This window comes from Arachis ipaensis, chromosome B9, assembly GCF_059453495.1.
Source record: "Arachis ipaensis isolate K30076 ecotype BB chromosome B9, ASM5945349v1, whole genome shotgun sequence".
In the NCBI taxonomy this organism is placed as follows: domain Eukaryota; kingdom Viridiplantae; phylum Streptophyta; class Magnoliopsida; order Fabales; family Fabaceae; genus Arachis; species Arachis ipaensis.
In genome coordinates, this window is record NC_142444.1 from 54,052,392 (window position 1) to 54,076,197 (window position 23,806).

Here is a 23,806-nt window from a genome sequence, read left to right on the forward strand (position 1 = left end):
TACTGTTGGATGCAGCTTGCATTCCATTCAGACTCTGAGAAAGCATATTGACCTGCTGAGTCAATATTTTTTTCTGGGCCAATATGGCATTCAGAGTATCAATTTCAAGAACTCCCTTCTTCTGAGGCGTCCCATTACTTACAGGATTCCTCTTAGAAGTGTACATAAACTGGTTATTAGCAACCATGTCAATGAGTTCTTGAGCTTCTGCAGGCGTTTTCTTTACGTGAATAGATCCACCTGCAGAAGTATCCAATGACATCTTAGCTAATTCAGACAGACCATCATAGAATATATCCAGGATGGTCTATTCTGAAAGCATGTCAGAAGGACACTTTTTGGTCAGTTGCTTATATCTCTCCCAAGCTTCATAGAGGGATTCACCTTCCTTCTGTCTGAAGGTTTGGACATCCACTCTAAGCTTACTAAGCTTTTGAGGAGGAAAGAACTTGGCTAAGAAAGCCTTGACCAGCTTATCCCAAGAGTTCAGGCTGTCCTTGGGTTGAGAGTCCAACCATATTCTAGCTCTGTCTCTTACAGCAAAAGGGAAAAGCATGAGCCTGTAGACTTCAGGATCTACTCCATTAGTCTTAACAGTATCTCATATCTGCAAGAATTCAGTTAAGAACTGAAAGGGATCTTCAGATGGAAGTCCATGAAACTTGCAGTTTTGTTCTATCAGAGAAACTAATTGAGGTTTAAGCTCAAAATTGTTTGCTCCAATGGTAGGGATGGAGATGCTTCTTCCATGTAAATTGGAATTTGGTGCAGTAAAGTCACCAAGCATCTTCCTTGCATTATTATTATTTTTGGCTGCCATCTCCTCTTCCTTTTCGAAAATTTCTGTAAGGTTGTCTCTGGATTGTTGTAATTTAGCTGCTCTTAGTTTCCTCTTCAGAGTCTTTTCAGGTTCAGGGTCTGCTTCAACAAGAATGTTCTTGTCCTTGCTCCTGCTCATATAAAAAAGAATGGAACAGAAAATAATAATAGGGATCCTCTTTGCCTCAGTAGAGAGAGGTTCTTTTGTGTGAGTAGAAGAAGAAAGGGAATAAGAGTGAAGAAGAATGGATAATCCAAACACAAGGGTGAGGATAGGAGCAGAGATATGAGGTGAGGAGAAGTGTTAGTAGATGAATAAATAAATAGAAGGAGATGAGGGAGAGGAAATTTCGAAAATTAATTTTTGAAAAGAAGTTGATGATTTTCGAAAATTAAAGGAGAATTAAAATTAAAATTAAAATTTAAACAATTAATTAACTAAAAAGAATTTTTGAAAAAGAGGGAGGTATTTTCGAAAATTAGAGAGGGAAGAGTAGTTAGGTGGTTTTGAAAAAGATAAGAAACAAATAAAAAGTCAATTAGTTAGTTGAAAAATTTTTGAAAATTAATTTTTTAAAAGATAAGAAGATAAGAGTTAGAAAAGATATTTGAAAAATATGAAAAGTTATGATTAAAAAGATATGATTTTGAAAAAGATAAGATAAAAAGATATTTTTGAAAAAATATGATTGAAATTAGTTTTGAACAAGATTTGATTTTTAAAATCACAATTAATGACTTGATTCACAAGAAATCACAAGATATGATTTTAGAACTTAAAGTTTGAATCTTTCTTAACAAGTAAGTAACAAACTTGAAATTTTTGAATCAAAACATTAATTGTTGATGATATTTTCGAAAATATGATATAAAATTAAGAAAAAGATTTTTGAAAAAGATATGATTTTTAAATTGAAAATTTGATTTGACTCATAAGAAACAACTAAATTTTAAAAAGTTATGAAAGTCAACTCAAATTTTTGAATTTATGAGAAGAAAAAGGGGAAGATATTTTTTTGATTTTTGAATTTTTAATGATGAAAGAGAAAAACATCAAAAAGACTCAATGCATGAAAATTTTGGATCAAAACATGTGATGCATGCAAGAACACTATGAATGTCAAGATGAACACCAAGAACACTTTGAATGTCAAGATGAACCCCAAGAACTTATTTTTGAAAGATTTTCAAGAGAAGAAAACATGCAAGACACCAAACTTAAAAATTTTTAATGCTTAGACAATATGAATGCAAGAATGCATATGAAAAACAAGAAAAGACACAAAACAAGAAAATATGAAGATCAAACAAAAAGACTGGCCAAGAACAACTTGAAGATCATGAAGTATGAATGCATGAATTTTCGAAAAATGCATAAATTTTTAGAGAAAAAAAATGCAATTGACACCAAACTTAAAAATTGACTCTAGACTCAAACAAGAAATACAAAATATTTTTGGTTTTTATGATTTTATGATTTTTTTTTGTATTTTCTTTTAATTTTTTTTCGAAAAACATATAGGAAAAAGAAAATAAGAAATTCAAAATTTTTAATAAGAATCCCAAGAATCTTTCAATGTTGGCCTAAAGCTCCAATCCAAGGGTTGGGCATGGCTTAATAGCCAGCCAGCTTTAGGATATAAATCAGGCATGCAACAGCTGATATTCCAATTAACTTGCCTCTATGCTGATGGTTGGAAGCCACAGTCCAAAAGAATTAGACATGACTTTACAGCCAGCCAGGCTTCAACATGCTTCATGAAACACTAGAATTTATTTCTTAAAAATTTAGAATAATTTTCGAAAACAGATGAGAAATTTTTGAAGGATTTTTGAAAAATTTTTGAAAATAAAACAAAAATAAAATTACCTAATCTGAGCAACAAGATGGACAGTCAGTTGTCCAAACTCAAACAATCCCCGGCAACGGCGCCAAAAACTTGGTGCACGAAATTGTGATCCCTGGTAATGGCTCCAAAAACTTGGTGTTCTAATCTTAATTCAGAATTTGTCACAATTTCGATACAACTAACCAGCAAGTGCACTGGGTCGTCCAAGTAATAAAACCTTACGTGAGTAAGGGTCGATCCCACGGAGATTGTTGGTATGAAGCAAGCTATGGTAATCTTGTAAATCTCAGTCAGGCGGATATTAAATGGTTATGGAGTTTTCGAATAATAATAGTAAATAAAACATAAAATAGGATAGGGATACTTATGTAATTCATTGGTGAGAGTTTCAGATAAGTGTATAGAGATGCTTTCGTTCCTCTGAACCTCTGCTTTCCTGCTGTCTTCATCCAATCAGTCCTACTCCTTTCTATGGCAAGCTTTATATAGGGCATCACCGTTGTCAATGGCTACATCCCATCCTCTCTATGAAAAAGGTCCAAATGCTCTGTCACGGCACGGCTAATCATCTGGAGGTTCTCGATCATACTGGAATAGGATTCACCCTCCTTTTGCGTCTGTCACTACGCCCAGCACTCGTGAGTTTGAAGTTCGTCACAACCATCCCTTCCCAGATCCTACTCGGAATACCACAGACAAGGTTTAGACTTTACGGATCTCAGGAATGGCCATCCATGGGTTCTAACTTATACCACGAAGATTCTGATTAAGGAATCCAAGAGATACTCATTCAATCTAAGGTAGAACGGAAGTGGTTGTCAGGCACGTGTTCATAGGGAATGATGATGACTGTCACGATCATCACATTCATGTTGAAGTGCGAATGGATATCTTAGAAATGGAATAAGTTAAATTGAATAGAAAAACAGTAGTACTTTGTATTAATTCATGAGGAACAGCAGAGCTCCACACCTTAATCTTTGGAGTGCAGAAACTCTACCGTTGAAAATACATAAGTGATGAAGGTTCAGGCATGGCCGAATGGCCAGCCCCCCAACATGATCAATATGATCTGAAGATGTAAATACGATAGTAACAAGTCCTATTTATACTAAACTAGTTACTAGGGTTTACAGAAATAAGTAATTGATGCAGAAATCCACTTCCGGGGCCCACTTGGTGTGTGCTTGGGCTGAGCTTGAAGTTTACACGTGCAGAGGCCTCTTTTGGAGTTGAACGCCAAGTTGTAACGTGTTTTTCGCGTTCAACTCTGGTTTGTGACGTGTTTCTGGCGTTTAACTCCAGACTGCAGCGTAGAACTGGCGTTCAACGTCCTTTTGTGTTGTCTAAACTTGGGCAAAGTATGGACTATTATATATTCCTGGAAAACCCTGGATGTCTACTTTTCAACGCCGTTGAGAGCGCGCCATTTGGAGTTCTGTAGCTCCAGAAAATCCACTTTGAGTGCAGGGAGGTCAGAATCCAACAGCATCAGCAGTCCTTCTTCAACTTCTGAATCTGATTTTTGCTCAAGTCCCTCAATTTCAGCCAGAAAATACCTGAAATCATAGAAAAACACACAAACTGATAGTAAAGTCTAGAAATGTGAATTTAACATAAAAACTAATAAAAACATCCCTAAAACTAACTAGATCCTACTAAAAACATACTAAAAACAATGCCAAAAAGCGTATAAATTATCCCCTCATCAACCTTGTTTTAGTCATGAAACTTTGAGTGGTGTTAATTAGATCAGAGACTATGGTTGCTAAGTCAGAGTGGCTCTGCTTAGAATTCTCTGTCTGTTGCTGAGAAGATGATGAAAAAGGTTTGCTATTGCTAAACCTATTTCTTCCACCATTACTACTGTTGAAGCCTTGTTGAGGCCTTTGTTGGTCCTTCCATGAGAGATTTGGATGATTTCTCCATGAAAAATTATAGGTGTTTCCATAGGGTTCTCCCATGTAATTCACCTCTTCCATTGCTAGATTCTTAGGGGTCATATGCTTCTTCTTTAGATGAAGCTTCTTTGGTACTGCCTATTGCTACTTGCATGCCAGACAGACTCTGAGAAATCATATTAACTTGCTGAGTCAATATTTTGTTTTGAGCCAATATGGCATTTAGAGTATCAATCTCAAGAACTCCTTTCTTCTGATTCGTCCCATTATTCACAGGATTCCTTTCAAAAGTGTACATGAATTGGTTATTTGCAAAAATTTTAATGAGTTCCTGAGCTTCTGCAGGCGTCTTCTTCAGATGAAGAGATCCTCCAGCAGAGCTGTCCAATGACATCTTGGACAGTTCAGACAAACCATCATAGAAGATACCTATGATGCTCCATTCTGAAAGCATGTCAGAATGACACCTTCTGATCAATTGCTTGTATCTTTCCCAAGCTTCATAGAGGGATTCACCTTCCTTCTGTCTGAAGGTCTGGACTTCCACTCTAAGCTTACTCAATTTTTGAGGTGGAAAAAATTTGGCCAGAAAAGCATTGACCAGCTTTTTTCAAGAGTTCAGGCTTTCCTTAGGTTGTGAATCCAACCATGTTCTAGCTCTGTCTCTTACAGCAAAGGGAAAAAGCATAAGCCTGTAGACCTCGAGATCAACCCCATTGGTCTTGACAGTGTCACAGATTTGTAAGAATTCAACCAGGAACTGATGAGGATCTTCCAATGGAAATCCATGAAACTTGCAATTCTGTTGCATTAGAGAAACTAATTGAGGCTTAAGCTCAAAGTTGTTTTCTCCAATGGCAGGGATTGAGATGCTTCTCCCATAGAAGTCGGGAGTAGGTGCAGTAAAGTCACCAAGCACCTTCCTTGCATTGTTGGCATTGTTGTTGTTTTCGGCTGCCATGGCTTCTTCTTGTTTAAAAATTTCTGTTAGGTCCTCTCCAGAGAGTTGTGCTTTAGCTTCTCTTAGCTTTATCTTCAAGGTCCTTTCAGGTTCAGGATCAGCTTCAACAAGAATGCCTTTGTCCTTGCTCCTGCTCATATGAAAGAGAAGATAACATAAAAGTATGGAATCCTCTATGTTACAGTATAGAGATTCCTTGAGATGTCAGAGAAAAAGAAGAATAGAAGGAGGAGGTAGAGAGGGGAGAATTCGAACTTAGAAAGAGAGAGAGTCCGAATTACTGATAGTGGAGGAGTGTTAGTCCTTAAATAGGAGGATTAGAGAAGAGGGGAAGAATTTTTGAAATTAAATTTAAAAATATTTTGAAATAATTAAAAGAAATTTTGAAAAAATTGATTAATGATTTTCGAAAATTAAAATTTAGAAAGTAGTTAAGTGATTTTGAAAAAGATTTTGAAATTAGAAATCAAAAAGATATGATTGAAAATCATTTTTGAAAAAGATGTGATTGAGAAGATATGATTGACAAACAATTAAAAAAATTTGATTTTCAAAATTAATGTCTTGGCTAGCAAGGAATTTAAAAGATATGATTCTTAAATTCAAAATTTGATCCTTTCTTAATAGGCAAGTAACTACTTGAAAATTTTGAATTAAATCATTAATTGTAGCAAGGATTTTCAAAAATATTTAAAAAATAAAAAAAATTAGAAAGGAATTGATTTTGAAAAGATATGATTTGAAAAAGATTTGATTTTGAAAAAGTATGAAAATTTGAAAAAGATTTGAATTAAAAACAAAATCTTCTCTCTTGTGCCATCCTGGCGTTAAACGCCCAGAATGGTATCCATTCTGGCGTTTAACGCCCAAAATACTACCTTTTTGGGCATTTAACGCCCAGCCAGGTACCCTGGCTGGTGTTTAAACGCCAGTTTTCCTTCCTTACTGGGTGTTTTGAACGCCCAGCTTTTTCTGTGTAATTCCTCTGCTGCATGTTCTGAATCTTCAATTCTCTGTATTATTGACTTGAAAAGACATAATTTTGAAAATTTTTTTGAATTTTTAATGATGAGAAACAACAAAATGAAACTAATCATGGAAAACTAAGATCAAATAAACAATGCATGCAAGACACCAAACTTAGAAATTTTCATATTAGAAACACTAACAAATTGAGAATGCATATGAGAAACAACTAAACACACAAAACAAGAGAATTTAAAGATCAGAGCAAGGAAATTATCAAGAACAACTTGAAGATTAATGAAGAACATAATTCATACATTCGAAAAATGCAGGGAACTAAATAAAACATGCAGGACACCAAACTTAAAAATGGACACTAGACTTAAACAAGAAACACAAATTATTTTTTATTTTTGTGATTTTAAAATTTTTTTGTAATTTTTCGAAAATTAATTGGAAGAAGAGAAACTAAGGAATTCAAAATTTTTAATGAGAATTCCAGGAATCATGCAATGTTAGTCTAAAACTCCGGTCCAGGAATTAGACATGGCTTACTAGCCAGCCAAGCTTTCAATGAAAGCTTCGGTCCAAAACACTAAACATGGCAAATGGCCAGCCAAGCTTTAGCAGATCATTACTTTCAATAGCAAAATTGATAGAAATCAACAAGCTCTTGTGATGATAAGTTGAAACCTCGTTCCAAAAGTTTAGACATGGTTTCACAACCAGCCAGACTTCAACAAATCATCATGAAACTCTAGAATTCATTCTTAAAAACTCTGAAGAACAGAATAGAAATATTATTTTTTTCTTTTTCTTTTTCGAAAATAAAAAGTAAAAAGCTTAAACATAAAATAAAAGTACCTAATCTGAGCAACAAGATGAACCGTCAGTTCTCCAAACTCGAACAATCCCCGGAAACGGCGTCAAAAACTTGGTGCACGAAATTGTGATCATCAATGGCGCCAACAACTTGGTACGCACAATTGTAATCTCAACTCTTTGTCACAACTCCGCACAACTAACTAGCAAATGTACTGGATCGTCCAAGGAATTGAAGCAAGCTATGGTCATCTTGTAAATCTCAGTCAGGCAGATTCAAATGGTTATGGAAAATTGATAATTAAAAGACGAATAAAATATAAAATAAGATAGAGATACTTATGTAATTCATTGGTGAGAATTTCAGATAAGCGTATGAAGATGCTTTGTTCCTCCTGAACTTCTGCTTTCTGGTGCACGAAATCGTGATTGTTCGTTCCCCAGCAACGGCGCGAAAAACTCAGTACGCACGTTCATAATCTCAAATTCTTTGTCACAACTCCGATACAGCTAACCAGCAAGTGCACTGGGTCGTCCAAGTAATAAACCTTACGTGAGTAAGGGTCGATCCCACGGAGATTGTCGGCTTGAAGCAAGCTATGGTCATCTTGCAAATCTCAGTCAGGAAGATTCAAATGGTTATGGGATTTTGATAATTTAAATATAAATAACAGAAAATAAGATAGAGATACTTATGTAATTCATTGGTGAGAATTTCAGATAAGTGTATGGAGATGCTTTGTTCCTTCTGAACCTCTGCTTTCCTACTGCCTTCATCCAATCATTCGTACTCCTTTCCATGGCAAGCTGTATGTTGGGCATCATCATTGTCAATGGCTACTTCCCGTTCTCTCAGTGAAAATGGTCCAAATGCACTGTCACCGCACGGCTAATCATCTGTCGGTTCTCGATCATGTTGGAATAGGATCCAGTGATCCTTTTGTGTCAGTCACTATGACCAACACTCGCGAGTTTGAAGCTCGTCACAGTCATCCCTTCCCAGATCCTACTCGGAATACCACAGACAAGGTTTAGACTTTTCGGATCTCAAGAATGGCCGCCAATAATTCTAGCTTATACCACGAAGACTCCGATCTTTCGGAATGGAGGCTAAGAGATAAATGCTCAATGCAAGGTAGAACGGAAGTGGTTGTCAGGCACGCGTTCATAGGTTGAGAATAGTGATGAGTGTCACGGATCATCATATTCATCATGGTTGAAGTGCAAGCGAATATCTTAGAATAGGAATAAGCTTGAATTGAATAAGAAAACAATAGTACTTTGCATTAATTCATGAAGAACAGCAGAGCTCCACACCTTAATCTATGGTGTGTAGAAACTCTACCATTGAAAATACATAAGTGATGAAGGTCTAGGCATGGCCGAATGGCCAGCCCCCTAAACGTGATCTCTGAACATAAAATTATTCAAAGACTAACCAGAGATATCAAATAAATCACTAAAAGTAGTTTTTATACTAAACTAGTAGCTAGGGTTACATAAGATATGTAAATGATGTAGAAATCCACTTCCGGGCCCATTTGGTGTGTGCTTGGGCTGAGCATTGATCTTTCATGTGTAGAGACTCTTTTTGGAGTTAAATGCCAGCTTGTAGCATGTTTCTGGCGTTTAACTCTGATTTGCAACCTGTTTCTGGCGTTTAACTCCAGAATAGGGCAGGAAGTTGGCGTTTGAACGCCAGTTTGCGTCGTCAAAAATTGGGTTTCTGTAGCTCCAGAAAATCTATTTCGAGTGCAGGGAGGTCAGAATCCAACAGCATCTACAGTCCTTTTTCAGCCTCTGAATCAGATTTTTGCTCAAGTCCCTCAATTTCAGCCAGAAAATACCTGAAATCACAGAAAAACACACAAACTCATAGTAAATTCCAGAAATGTGAATTTTGCATAAAAACTAAAAAAAACATAGTAAAAACTAACTAAATTATACTAAAAACTAGTAGAAAACAATGCCAAAAAGCGTATAAATTATCCGCTCATCACAACACCAAACTTAAATAGTTGGTTGTCCCCAAGCAACTGAAAATCAAATAGGATAAAAAGAAGAGAATATACTATAAATTCCAAAATATCAATGAAACTTAGCTCCAATTAGATGAGCGGGACTAGTAGTTTTTTGCCTCTGAATAGTTTTGGCATCTCACTTTATCCTTTGAAGTTCAGCATGATTGGCATCTATAGGAACTCAGAATTTAGATAGTGTTATTGATTCTCCTAGTTCAGTATGTTGATTCTTGAATACAGCTACTTTATGAGTCTTGGACGTGGCCCTATGCACTTTGTTTTCCAGTATTACCACCGGATACATAAATGCCACAGACACATAACTAGGTGAACCTTTTCAGATTGTGACTCAGCTTTGCTAGAGTCCCCAATTAGAGGTGTCCAGGGTTCTTAAGCACACTCTTTTTTTGCTTTGGACCATGACTTTAACCGCTCAGTCTTAAGCTTTTCACTTGACACCTTCACGCCACAAGCACATGGTTAGGGACAGCTTGGTTTAGCCGCTTAGGCCTGGATTTTATTCCAGTGGGCCCTCCTATCCATTAATGCTCAAAGCCTTGGATCCTTTTTATTTTACCCTTGCCTTTTGGTTTAAAGGGTTACTAGCTTTTTGCTCTTGCCTTTTGCTTTTTCTTCTTTTTTTTTGTTTTTGCCATTTTTTTTTGCAAGCCTTATTATTCACTGCTTTTTCTTGCTTCAAGAATCAATTTTATGATTTTTCAGATTATCAATAACATTTCTCCTTTTTCATTATTCTTTCAAGAGCCAACAATTTTAACATTCATAAACAACAAATTCAAAAATATGCATTGTTCAAGCATTCATTCAGAAAAACAAAAAGTATTATCACCACATCAAAGTAATTAATCTGTTTTAAAATTTGAAATTCATGTACTTCTTTTTCTTTTTGCAATTAAAAACACTTTTTATTTAAGAAAGGTGATGGATTCATAGGACATTCATAACTTTAAGGCATAGACACTTAGACACTAATGATCATGTAATAAGACACAAACATAAATAAAACATAAAGCATAGGAAATGAAAAACAGAAAAATAAAGAACTAGGAAATTAAAGAACAGGTCCACCTTAGTGATGGCGGCTTGTTCTTCCTCTTGAAGATCTTATGGAGTGCTTGAGCTCCTCAATGTCTCTTCCTTGCCTTTGTTGCTCCTCCCTCATGGTTCTTTGGTCTTTTTTAATTTCATTGAGGAGGATAGAATGCTCTTGGTGCTCCACCCTTAGTTGTCCAATATTGGAATTTAATTCTCCTAGGGAGGTGTTGATTTGCTCCCAATAATTTTGTGGAGGAAAATGCATCCCTTGAGGTATCTCAGGGATTTCATGATGAGGAATTTCCTCATGCTCTTGTCCATGAGTGGGATCTCTTTTTTGCTCCATCCTTTTCTTAGTGATGGGCTTGTCCTCATCAATGAGGATGTCTTCCTCTATGTCAATTCCAGCTGAATTGCAGAGGTGACAAATGAGATGAGGGAAGGCTAACCTTGCCAAAGTAGAGGACTTGTCCACTACCTTGTAGAGTTCTTGGGATATAACCTCATGAATGTCTACTTCCTCTCCAATCATGATGCTATGGATCATGATAGCTCAATCTATAGTAACTTCAGACTGGTTACTAGTGGGTATGATTGAGTGTTGGATGAACTCCAACCATCCCCTAGCCACGGGCTTGAGGTCATGCCTTCTTAGTTGAACCGGCTTCCCTCTTGAATCTCTCTTCCATTGAGCACCCTCTTCACAGATGTCTATGAGGACTTGGTCCAACCTTTGATCAAAGTTGACCCTTTTAGTGTAGGGGTGTGCATCTCCTTGCATCATGGGCAAGTTGAATGCTAACCTTACATTTTCCGGACTGAAATCTAAGTATTTTCCCCGAACCATTGTGAGCCAGTTCTTAGGGTCCGGGTTCACACTTTGATCATGGTTCTTGGTGATCCATGCATTGGCATATAACTCTTGAACCACTAAGATTTTGACTTGTTGAATGGGGTTGGTGAGAATTTTCCAACCTCTTCTTCGAATCTCATGTCGGATCTCCGGATATTCACCCTTTTTGAGCTTGAAAGGGACCTCGGTGATCACCTTCTTCTTGGCCACAACTTCATAGAAGTGGTCTTGATGCACCCTTGAGATGAATCTCTCCATCTCCCAAGACTCGGAGGTGGAAGCTTTTGCCTTCCCTTTCCTCTTTCTAGAGATTTCTCCGGCCTTTGGTGCCATAAATGGTTATGGAAAAATAAAAAGCAATGCTTTTACCACACCAAACTTAGAAGGTTTGCTCGTCCTCGAGCAAAAGAAGAAAGAAGAGAGTAGAGGAAGAAGAAATAGAGGAGATGGAGATGGTTAGTGCTTCGGCCAAGGGGGTGAGTAGGGTGTGTGATGTGTGAAAATGAAGGAGTGAAGATTGGTTTATATAGGAGTTGAGAGACGGGTCGGGTTCGGCCATGTATGGGTGGGTTTGGGAGGGAAATTGGTTTGAATTTGAATGGTGAGGTAGGTGGGGTTTTATGATGGATGGATGTAGATTGGTGAAGAGATTATGGAGAAGAGGGTAGGATTTGATAGGTGAGGGTTTTTGGGGAAGAGGTATTGAGGTGATTGGTGAAGGGTATTTGGGAAGAGAGAAGAAGAGGTGGGGTAGGTGGGGATCCTGTGGGGTCTACAGATCCTGAGGGGTCAAGGACTTAACATCCCTGCTCCATTTAGGCGTGCAAAACACCCTTGGAATGCACTTCTGGCGTTAAACGCCAGGTTGCTGCTTGTTTCTGGCATTTATCGCCAGCTTTTCTCCCATTTCTGGCGTTAAACGCCAAGTAGATGCTCTGTTCTGGCGTTAAACGCCAGTAAGCTCTTCCTCCAGGGTGAGCTGTTTTTCATTCTATTTTTCATTCTATTTTTTATTTTTCAGTTGTTTTTGTGACTTCACATGATCATCAACCTAAAGAAAACATAAAATAGCAATGGAAAATAAATAGATATAATTAAATAACATTAGGTTGCCTCCCAATAAGCACTTCTTTAATGTCAATAGCTTGACAGTGAGCTCTCATGAAGCCTTACAGATAATCAGAGCAAGGTTGGGGCCTCCCAACACCAAACTTATAGTTTGAATGTGGGGGTTTTGTTTGACTCTGTATTAAGAGAAGCTTTTCATGCTTCCTCTCCATGGTTACAGAAGGAGACCTTTGAGTCTTAAATACAAGGTAGTCCTCATTCAACTGAAGGACCAACTCTCCTCTGTCAACATCAATCACAGCAAATAGGAAGGGTCTGCCAAGGATGATGGATTCATCCTCATCCTTCCCAGTGTCTAGGATTATGAAATCAGCAGGGATGTAAAGGCCTTCAACCTTTACTAGCACGTCCTCTACTAGTCCATAAGCCTGTTTCATTAATTTGTCTGCCATCTCTAGTGAGATTCTTACAGCTTGTACCTCAAAGATTCCTAGTTTCTCCATTATAGAGAGGGGCATGAGGTTTATCTCTGACCCCAGGTCACATAGAGCCTTTTCAAAGGTCATGGTGCCTATGGTACAAGGTATGAATAATTTTCCGGGATCCGGTTTCTTCTGAGGTAATGTCTGCCTCATTAATGCATTCAGTTCATTGGTGAACAGGGGGGGTTCATCCTCCCAAGTCTCAGTACTAAATAACTTGGCATTCACCTTCATCACTGCTCCTAGATACTTAGTAACTTTCTTTTCAGTGATGTCTTCATCCTCTTCAGAGGAAGAATATTCATCAGAGCTCATGAATGGCAGAAAGAAGTTCAATGGAATCTCTATGGTCTCAGTATGAGCCTCAGATTCCTTTGGTTCCTCAAAGGGAAACTCCTTTCTGTCTAGAGGACGTCCCATGAGGCTTTTCTCACTGGGACTCACGTCCTCCTCACTCTCTCCAGGTTCGGCCATGTTGGTCATTGTTATGGCCTTGCACTCTCTTTTTGGATTCTCTTCTGTATTGCTTGGGAGAGTACTAGGAGGGAGTTCAGTAACTTTCTTACTCAGCTGACCCACTTGTGCCTCCAAATTTCTAATGGAGGACCTTGTTTCAGTCATGAAACTTTGAGTGGTCTTAATTAAATCAGAGACTATGGTTGCTAAGTCAGAGTGGCTCTGCTTAGAATTCTCTGTCTGTTGCTGAGAATATGATGGAAAAGGCTTGCTATTGCTAAACCTATTTCTTCCACCATTACTATTGTTGAGGCCTTGTTGAGACCTCTGTTAGTCCTTCCATGAGAGATTTGGATGATTTCTCCATGAAGGATTATACGTGTTTCCATAGGGTTCTCCCATGTAATTCACCTCTTCCATTGCTGGATTCTCAGGATCATAGGCTTCTTCTTCAGATGAAGCTTTCTTGGTACTGCCTGTTGCTGCTTGCATGCCAGACAGACTCTGAGAAATCATATTGACTTGCTGAGTCAATATTTTATTCTAAGCCAATATGGCATTCAGAGTATCAATCTCAAGAACTCCTTTCTTCTGATTTATTCCATTATTCACAAGATTCCTTTCAGAAGTGTACATGAATTGGTTTTTTGCAACCATCTTAATGAGTTCCTGAGCTTCTGCAGGCGTCTTCTTCAGATGAAGAGATCCATCAGCAGAGCTGTCCAAAGACATCTTGGACAGTTCAGACAGACCATCATAAAAGATACCTATGATGCTCCATTCTGAAAGCATGTCAGAAGGACACCTTCTGATTAATTACTTGTATCTTTCCCAAGCTTCATAGAGGGATTCACCTTCCTTCTGTCTGAAGGTCTGGACTTCCACTCCAAGCTTACTCAATTTTTGAGGTGGAAAAAATTTGGCCAGAAAAGCACTGACCAGCTTTTCCCAAGAGTTCAGGCTTTCCTTAGGTTGTGAATCCAACCATATTCTAGCTCTGTCTCTTACAGCAAAAGGAAAAAGCATAAGCCTATAGACCTCAGGATCAACCCCATTGGTCTTGACAGTGTCACAGATTTGCAAGAATTCAGCTAAGAATTGATGAGGATCTTCCAATGAAAGTCCATGAAACTTGCAATTCTGTTGCATTAGAGAAACTAATTGAGGCTTAAGCTCAAAGTTGCTTGCTCCAATGGCAGCGATAGAGATGCTTCTCCCATAGAAGTCGGGAGTAGGTGCAGTAAAGTCACCAAGCACCTTCCTTGCATTGTTGGCATTGTTGTTGTTTTCGGCTGCCATGGCTTCTTCTTGTTTAAAAATTTCTGTTAGGTCCTCTCCAGAGAGTTGTGCTTTAGCTTCTCTTAGCTTTCTCTTCAAGGTCCTTTCAGGTTCAGGATCAGCTTCAATAAGAACGCCTTTGTCCTTGCTCCTGCTCATATGAAAGAGAGGAGAAGAAGGTTTGGAATCCTCTATGTCACAGTATAGAGATTCCTTGAGGTGTCAGAAGAAAAGATGAATGGAAGGAGGAGGTAGAAAGGAGAGAATTCGAACTTATCAAGAGGGATAGGGTTCGAATTGCACATTGAGGAGGAGTGTTAGTCCTTTAAATAGAAAATATTAGAAGGGGGAAGAATTTTCGAAAAAAAAATTGAAATAATTAAAAGAAATTTTGAAAAAATTGATTGGTGATTTTCGAAAATTAAAATTGAGAAAGTAGTTAAGTGATTTTGAAAAAGATTTTGAAATCAGAAATAAAATAAATATGATTGAAAATCATTTTTGAAAAAGATGTGGTTGAGAAGATATGATTGAGAAAATCTGGTTTTGAAAAGATATGATTGACAAACAATTAAAAAGATTTGATTTTCAAAATTAATGCCTTGGCTAACAAGAAATTTGAAAGATATGATTCTAACATTCAATTATTGAACCTTTCTTAATAAGGAAGAAATTTTTAAATCACATCTCTAATTGTTAGCAAGGATTTTTGAAAATAGTAAAAAAAATAGAAAATGGAAAGAAATTGATTTTGAAAAGATATGATTGAAAAGATATGATTTGAAAAAGATTTGATTTTGAAAAATTATGAAAATTTGAAAAAGATTTAAATTAAAAACAATATCTTCCTTCTTGTGCCATCCTGGCGTTAAATGCCCAGAATGATATCCATTCTGGTGTTTAACGCCCAAAATACTACCCTTTTGGGCGTTTAACGCCCAGCCAGGTACCCTGGCTGGCGTTTAAACGCCAGTTTTCCTTCCTCACTGGGCGTTTTGAATGCCCAACTTTTTCTGTGTAATTCCTCTGCTGCATGTTCTGAATCTTCAATTCTCTGTATTATTGATTTGAAAAGACATAATTTTGAAAAAAAATTTGGAATTTTTAATGATGAGAAACAACAAAATGAAACTAATCATGGAAAACTAAGATCAAATAAACAATGCATGCAAGACACCAAACTTAGAAATTTTCATATTAGAAACACTAACAAATTGAGAATGCATATGAGAAACAACAAAACACACAAAACAAGAGAATTTAAAGATCAGAGCAAGAAAATCATCAAGAATAACTTGAAGATCAACGAAGAACATAATGCATATATTCGAAAAATGCAAGAAGATTAAAGACGTGCAATTGACACCAAACTTAAAAATTGACACTGGACTCAAACAGGAAACATAGATTATTTTTGGTTTTATGATTTTATAAAATTTTTTTGTATATTTTTTGAAAATTAATTGGAAAAAGAGAAAATAAGGGATTCAAAATTTTTAATGAGAATTCCAGGAATCATGCAATGTTAGTCTAAAACTCCGGTCCAGGAATTAGACATGGCTTACTAGCAAGCCAAGCCTTCAATGAAAGCTTCGGTCCAAAACACTAGACATGGCCAATGGCCAGCCAAGCTTTAGCAAATCATTACTTTCAATAGCAAAATTGATAGAAATCAACAAGCTCTTATGATGATAAGTTGAAACCTCGGTCCAAAAGTTTAGACATGGTTTCACAACCAGCCAGACTTCAACAAATCATCATGAAACTCTAGAATTCATTCTTAAAAAATCTGAAGAACAGAATAGAAATATTTTTTTTTCTTTTTTTTTGAAAATAAAAAGTAAAAAGCTTAAACATAAAATAAAATTACCTAATCTGAGCAACAAGATGAACCGTCAGTTGTCCAAACTCGAACAATCCCCGGTAACGGCGCCAAAAACTTGGTGCACGAAATTGTGATCATCAATGGCGCCAACAAATTGGTACACACAATTGTAATCTCAACTCTTTGTCACAACTCCGCACAACTAACCAGCCAGTGTACTGGGTCATCCAAGTAATAAACCTTACGTGAGTAAGGGTCGATCCCACGGAGATTGTCGGCTTGAAGCAAGCTATAGTCATCTTGTAAATCTCAGTCAGGCGGATTCAAATGGTTATGGAGAATTGATAATTAAAAGATGAATAAAATATAAAATAAGATAGAGATACTTATGTAATTCATTGGTGAGAATTTCAGATAAGCGTATGAAGATGCTTTGTTCCTCCTGAACTTCTGCTTTCTGGTGCACGAAATCGTGATTGTTCGTTCCCTAGCAACGGCGCCAAAAACTCAGTACGCACGTTCATAATCTCAAATTCTTTGTCACAACTCTGATACAACTAACCAGGAAATGTACTGAGTCGTCCAAGTAATAAACCTTATATGAGTAAGGGTCGATCCCACGGAGATTGTCGTCTTGAAGCAAGCTATGGTCATCTTGCAAATTTCAGTTAGGCAGATTCAAATGGTTATGGGATTTTGATAATTAAAATATAAATAACAAAAAATAAGATAGAGATACTTATGTAATTCATTGGTGAGAATTTCATATAAGTGTATGGAGATGCTTTGTTCCTTCTGAACCTCTGCTTTCCTACTGCCTTCATCCAATCATTCGTACTCCTTTCCATGGCAAGCTGTATGTTGGGCATCACCGTTGTCAATGGCTACTTCCCGTCCTCTCAGTGAAAATGGTCCAAATGCGCTGTCACCGCACGGCTAATCATCTATCGGTTCTCGATCATGTTGGAATAAGATCCAGTGATCCTTTTGCGTCTATCACTACAACCAACACTCGCGAGTTTGAAGCTCGTCACAGTCATCCCTTCCCAGATCCTACTCGGAATACCACAGACAAGGTAGTTTTTATACTAAACTAGTAGTTAGGGTTACATAAGATAAGTAAATGATGTAGAAATCCACTTCCGGGCCCATTTGGTGTGTGCTTGGGCTGAGCATTGATCTTTCATGTGTAGAGACTCTTTTTGGAGTTAAACGCCAACTTGTAGCATGTTTCTGGCGTTTAACTCTGATTTACAACCTGTTTCTGGCGTTTAACTCCAGAATAGGGCAGGAAGTTGGCGTTTGAACGCCATTTTGCGTCATCAAAAATCGAGCAAAGTATGGACTATTATATATTGCTGGAAAGCCCTACATGTCTACTTTACAACTAAATTAAGAGCGCGCCAATTGGGTTTATGTAGCTCCAGAAAATCCATTTCGAGTGCAGGGAGGTCAGAATCCAACAGCATCTGCAGTCCTTTTTCAGCCTCTGAATCAGATTTTTGCTCAAGTCCCTTAATTTCAGCTAGAAAATACCTGAAATCACAGAAAAACGCACAAACTCATAGTAAATTCTGGAAATGTGAATTTTTCATAAAAACTAATAAAAACATAGTAAAAACTAACTAAATTATTCTAAAAACTACTAGAAAACAATGCCAAAAAGCGTATAAATTATCCGCTCATCACTTTTCTATTGTCTTCATCCAATCATTCATACTCCTTTCCATGGCAAGCTGTATGTTGGGCATCACCGTTGTCAATGGCTACTTCCCGTCCTCTCAGTGAAAATGGTCCAAATGCGCTGTCACCGCACGGCTAATCATCTGTCGGTTCTCGATCATGTTGGAATAGGATCCATTGATCCTTTTGCGTCTGTCACTACGCCCAACACTCGCGAGTTTGAAGCTCGTCACAGTCACAGACTTTTCGGATCTTAGGAATGGCCGCCAATGATTCTAGCCTATACCACGAAGGTTTTAATCTTAGATTAGAAACCCAAGAGAATATACTCTAGCTGTCGTCCAATGACTACGTTGAACTTCATGTAGATCGCTTTGTGGTTGTCAGGCACGCGACCTTGGCTAAGCGAGTAACGAAGATTGGGTGATTGTCACGGGTCACTCCTTCATTCTAACTTAACTGAATTAAGTACGAGAGTATATCTTGGAGAAGAAATAGGCTTGAGTTGAATAGAAAAACAATAGTACTTTGCATTAATTCATGAGGAACAGCAGAGCTCCACACCTTAATCTATGGTGTGTAGAAACTCCACCGTTGAAAATACATAAGAACAAAGTCTAGGCATGGCCGAATGGCCAGCCTCCCAAAGAGGGTTCAATCTTCAAAACATGATTAAAAATGATTTAAGGATGATTAAAAGATGAAAATACAATAGCAAAAGGTCCTATTTATAGGAAACTAGTAGCCTAGGGTTACAGAAATAAGTAATTAATGCAGAAATCTTCTTCCGGGTCGACTTGGTGTGTGCTTGGGCTGAGCATTGAAGCTTTCACATGTAGAGACTTTTCTTGGAGTTAAACGCCAGCTTTTGTGCCAGTTTGGGCGTTTAACTCCAGCTTTTATGCCAGTTCTGGCGTTTTGACGCCAGAATTTTTATGCTGACTTTGAACGCCGGTTTGGGCCATCAAATCTCAAGCAAAGTATGGACTTTATATATTGCAGGAAAGCCCAGGATGTCTAATTTCCAACGCAATCGAGAGCGCGCCAATTGGGCTTCTGTAGCTCCAGAAAATCCACTTCGAGTGCAGGGAGGTCAGAATCCAACAGCATCTGCAGTCCTTTTTCAGCCTCTGAATCAGATTTTTGCTCAGGTCCCTCAATTTCAGCCAGAAAATACCTGAAATCACAGAAAAACACACAAAATGATAGTAAAGTCCAGAAATGTGATTTTTATTTAAAAACTAATAAAAATATAATAAAAATTAACTAAAACATACTAAAAACTACCTAAAAATAATGCCAAAAAGCGTATAAATTATCCGCTCATCATTCTTCCAAGGATGATGGATTCATCTTCATCCTTCCCAGTTTCTAGGATTATGAAATCATCAGGGATGTAAAAGCCTTCAACCTTCACTAAGACATCCTCTACAAGTCCATAAGCCTGTTTTATTGATTTGTCTGCCATCTCTAGTGAGATTCTTGCAGCTTGTACCTCAAAGATCCCTAGTTTCTCCATTACAGAGAGTGGCATGAGGTTTATACCTGACCTCAGGTCACACAAAGCCTTCTCAAAGGTCATGGTGCCTATGATACAGGGTATTAAGAACTTTTCGGGATCCGATTTCTTCTGAGGTAATTTCAGTTGAACCAAAGCATTCAGTTCATTGATGAGCAATGGAGGTTCATCCTCCCAAGTCTCATTACCAAATAACTTGCCATTTAGCTTCATGATTTCTCCTAGGTACTGAGCAACTTGCTCTTCAATAATATCTTCATCTTCTTCAGAGGAAGAATACTCATCAGAGCTCATGAATGGCAACCATAAGTTCAGTGAAATCTTTATGGTCTCGATATGAGCCTCAGATTCCTTTGGTTCCTCAATGGGGAACTCCTTAATGGTCAGTGGACGTCCAGCAAGGTCTTCCTCACTGGAAATCACTGCCTCTTCCTCCTCTATAGGTTCGGCCATGTTGGGTATATTGATGGCCTTGCACTCTCTTTTTAGATTCTCTTCTGTATTGCTTGGGAGAGTACTATGAGAAGTTTCAGTCACTCTTTTACTCAGTTGACTCACTTGTGCCTCCAAATTTCTAATGGAGGACCTTGTTTTAGTCATAAAACTGAGAGTGGTTTTAGATAGATCAGAGACTATGGTTGCTAAGTCAAAGAGGCTCTGCTTAGAATTCTCTGTCTGTTGCTCAGAAGATGATGGAAAAAGCTTGCTATTGCCAAACCTATTTCTCCCACCATTATTATTATTGAAGCCTTGATTAGGCTTCTGCTGATCCTTCCATGAGAAATTAGGATGATTTCTCCATGAAGGATTATAGGTGTTTCCATAGGATTCTCCCATGTAATTCACCTCTTCCATTGCAGGATTCTCAGGGTCATAAGCTTCTTCTTCAAAGGAAGCTTCTTTAGTATTGCCGGATGCAGCTTGCATTCTAGTCAGACTCTGAGAAATCATATTGATTTGCTGAGTTAATATTTTATTCCGAGCCAATATTTCATTCAGAGTATCAATCTCAAGAAATCCTTTCTTCTGAGTCATCCCATTATTCATAGGATTTCTTTCAGAAGTATACATGAACTGGTTATTTGCAACCATCTCAATGAGTTCCTGGGCTTCTGCAGGCATTTTTTTTAGATGAAGAAATCCACCAGCAGAGTGATCCAATGACATCTTGGACAATTCAGACAGATCATCATAGAATATACATAAGATGCTCCATTCTGAAAGCATGTCAGAAGGACACCTTCTGATCAATTGCTTGTATCTTTCCCAAGCTTCATAGAGGGATTCACCTTTCTTCTGTCTGAAGGTTTGGACTTCCACTCTAAGCTTGCTCAACTTCTGAGGTGGAAAGAATTTGGCCAAGAAAGCATTGACTAACTTTTCCCAAGAGTTCAGGCTTTCTTTAGGTTGTGAGTCCAACCATATCCTAGCTCTGTCTCTTACAGCAAAGGGGAAAAGCATAAGTCTGTAGACCTCAAGATTAACCCCATTGGTCTTAACAGTGTCACAGATTTGCAAGAATTCAACTAAAAACTGATGAGGATCTTCCAATGGAAGTCCATAAAACTTACAATTCTGCTACATTAGAGAAACTAGTTGAGGCTTAAGCTCAAAGTTGTTTGCTCCAATTGCAGGAATTGAGATGCTTCTTCCATAGAAGTCAGAAGTTGGTGCAGTAAAGTCACCAAGCATCTTCCTTGCATCTCCACCATTGTTGTTATTTTTGGCTGCCATGTCTTCTTCTTTTTTGAAAATTTCTATAAGGTCCTCTCCAGAGTGTTGTGCTTTAGCTTCTCTTAGCTTCCTCTTCAGAGTCCTTCCAGGTTCAGGATCAGCTTCAACAAGACTGTTCTTATCCTTGTTTCTGCTCATATAAAAAAGAAGAGAATAAAGAGAGAAGAGGAATCCTCTATGTCACAGTATAGAGATTCCTTTATGTGAGTAGAAGAATGGAAGAATAGAATGAAGAAGGAAGAAGAAGAAATTCGAACATAGAGAGGGGGAGAGGGTTCGAATTTTTAAGAAGAGGGATGTTAGTGAATAAATAAAATAAATAGAAAGAGATGAGAGAAAGAGAGTATTCGAATATTAATTTAAAAGAAAAGAAAAAATTTTTGTTTTTATTTTATTTGAGTTAGAAATCGAAATTTAAGAAGGAATAAAATAAAATTAGAATTTAAAACAATTAGTTAATGAAAAAGAATTTTGAAAAAGAGGTTAGTGATTTTTGAAAATAAGAGAGAGAGAAAAGTAGTTAGGTGGTTTTGAAAGGGATAAGAAATAGTAAACAATTAACAATTAAAACAAACAAGTCAAGTGGTTAATTGAAAAAGATTTGAAATTAAATTTTGAAAAGATAAGAGGTTAGAAAAAGATTTGAAATTAAGTTTTGAAAAAGATATTATTGAAATCTATTTTAAAAAAGATTTGAAAAAGAAATTTAAAATTATTTGATTTTAAAAATTAAAGTTGATGACTTGACTAACAAGAAACTAAAAGATATGATTCTAGAATTTAAAGATTGAACATTTCTTAACAGGAAAGTAATAAACTTGAAATTTTTTGAATCAAAAATTAATTGTTAGTAAAGTTTTCAAAAATGTGAAATAAAATTAAGAAAAAGATTTTGAAAATTAATTTTGAAGAATTTTCGAAAAACAAGAAAGGAAAACGAAAAAGATTTTATTTTTGAAAAAGATTTGAAAAGATAGGATTTTTAAATTGAAATTTTGACTTGACTAACAAGAAACAACCAAATTTTGAAAATTTTTTACTAAGTTAACCCAAAATTTCAAAAATTATGAGTAAAATAGGGGAAAGATATTATTTTTTATTTTTGAATGAATGAAGAGATATTATTTTGTTGTTTTTCTCTCTCTTCATTAAACAACAAAAATGAAACAAAACATAAAAATTTAAGATCAAAATAATAAATGCATGCAAGAACACTTTGAATGTCAAGATGAACACCAAGAACACTTTGAAGATCATGATGAACATCAAGAACATATTTTTGAAAATTTTTTTAAGAAAAGAAACACATGCAAGACACCAAACATAAAAATTTTTAATGTTTAGACACTATGAATTCGAAAATGCATATGAAAAATAAGAAAAAGTACAAAATAAGAAAATCACAAGATTAAACAAAGAAAATCATCAAGAACAACTTGAAGATCAAATAAGAACACAATGCATGATTTTTCGAAAATTTTAAGAGAAATTAAAACCAGCAATTGACACCAAACTTAAAATTTGACACTAGACTCTAACAAGAAACACAAATTTTTGGTTTTTATGGTTTTATAAAAAATTTTTGTATTTTTTGAAAACTATTTTGGAAAAAGAAAATAAAGAAATTCAAAATTTTTAATAAGAATTCCAGGATTCGTGCAATGTTAGTCTAAAGCTTCGGTCCAAAAGAATTAGACATGGCCAAATGGCCAGCCAAGCTTTAGCAGAGCATTTCATACAACAGCCAAATTGATGGGAACCAAAAGGCTCCTGCAAAGATAAGTGGAAACCTCAGTCCAAAAGATTAGACATGGCTTAATAGCCAGTCAGGTTTCAACATATCTCATGAAACTCTAGAATTCATTCTTAAAAACTCTGAAGAATATTTTTTTCGAAAATAAAATAAAAATCTTAAACATAAAATAAAATTACCCAATCTAAGCAACAAGATGAACCGTCAGTTGTCCAAACTCGAACAATCCCCGGCAACGGCGCCAAAAACTTGGTGCACGAAATTGTGATTCACACTTTTCACAACTCCGCACAACTAACCAGCAAGTGCACTAGGTCGTCCAAGTAATACCTTACATGAGTAAGGGTCGATCCCACGGAGATTGTCGGCTTGAAGCAAGCTACGGTCATCTTGTAAATCTCAGTCAGAAAGATTCAAATGGTTATAAGTTTTTGATAATTAAAAGATAAATAAAACATAAAATAAAATAGAGATACTTATGTAATTCATTGGTGGGAATTTCAGATAAGTGTTTGGAGATGCTTTGTTGCTTCTGAACCTCTGCTTTCCTATTGCCTTCTTCCAATCATGCGTGCTCCCTTCCATGGCAAGCTGTATGATCCTCTCGGATGAAAAATACCAGGTACGATCTCTGCACGGCTAATAAACTATCGGATTTCTCGTCTCAGATGAAAAATACCAAGTACAGCTACCGCACGGCTAATCATCTGTCGGTTCTCGCTAGCGTCAGAATAAGACCCTTGTCCTTTTGCACACTGT

The 23,806-nt window shown here is 36.9% G+C and overlaps 3 non-coding genes across 3 annotated transcripts; all 3 read left to right on the plus strand.

Moving 5' to 3' along the window:
• Nucleotides 1-316: 316 nt before the first annotated feature.
• On the plus strand, nucleotides 317-424 carry LOC148544690 (small nucleolar RNA R71). The gene has a single exon (XR_015901011.1). It is a non-coding gene; the product is annotated as a small nucleolar RNA R71 (small nucleolar RNA).
• A 13,617-nt stretch (nucleotides 425-14,041) lies between these two features.
• On the plus strand, nucleotides 14,042-14,149 carry LOC148544691 (small nucleolar RNA R71). The gene has a single exon (XR_015900826.1). It is a non-coding gene; the product is annotated as a small nucleolar RNA R71 (small nucleolar RNA).
• A 6,632-nt stretch (nucleotides 14,150-20,781) lies between these two features.
• On the plus strand, nucleotides 20,782-20,889 carry LOC148544692 (small nucleolar RNA R71). The gene has a single exon (XR_015901481.1). It is a non-coding gene; the product is annotated as a small nucleolar RNA R71 (small nucleolar RNA).
• The last annotated feature ends 2,917 nt before the right edge of the window (nucleotides 20,890-23,806 follow it).